We start from the raw sequence: 867 nt of genomic DNA, 5'->3' as shown, positions 1-867 counted from the left end.
TACACGTGACTGTGTGTGTGTACTTTGACTGGGATATGCCTCCGTTCGTTGCCATGCCGGCTGCAATGCGTCGTTGTTGAAATCCCTAATCGAACTTCCGGAAGGACCATATAGAATTAACGCCACTGGAAATATACTTCAGGATTATGATAGTAAGACATTCCTTCGTGTCGATATTACTTTGTATGGGCTAAAGACTTCCGCTCAATCTGCGGTCACCGTATTCCCCGTGCAGAATGTCCTGTCAAAAACATGGGCCAATCAGTCTCCGCTTGTAAATCGTGGAACGTGACACGTAAGATTTAATTCACAGAATCCAATGAAGGTCAAGAAACACTTGAGCGCGACTCAGCCTCTGTCCTACACGAACTTGGGTCAAGATCACATTCTATGACACATGTATACTCCAATCAGGATCAAAGCTACACATGGAACGGACGTGCGCTGAAACACGAAATAGCAAAACGCAACCGAATTGCGATGTCTATTTGGACAGGAAATAGCGTACATCAGGGAAGGTATAGCTATCAGAGTTCAGCAGGGCTTTCGACAACGGCACGGGTGCACAGCCCAGTCACACTACACACACAGTCACGTATACTCGCACGCAGAGCCAACACACACTTATACCAGCTGGTCACATGTGAATACCAACTGACCTCAGGAACGCACCAATAAAGGAACGTGGTAATATGCACAAATAATTGATTGTGGAAATCCTTGAGTAGCATTGATCAGGGCAACGGATAATCAGATGATAGCATCTGATTAAAAAACGCCGTGTTTTGACTTTGAAAATTTTTACAATAGGTGCCACGTGGCACTCGGTCTGTTCAGAAGAGTTTGGCCCGGAACTATCAATGCTGC

The sequence above is a fragment of the Opisthorchis viverrini genome (assembly GCF_000715545.1).
Source record: "Opisthorchis viverrini unplaced genomic scaffold opera_v5_560, whole genome shotgun sequence".
NCBI classification, from domain to species: Eukaryota; Metazoa; Platyhelminthes; class Trematoda; order Opisthorchiida; family Opisthorchiidae; genus Opisthorchis; species Opisthorchis viverrini.
The sequence above is the reverse complement of the archived record's forward strand: the minus strand, read 5'-3'. Positions refer to the sequence as shown.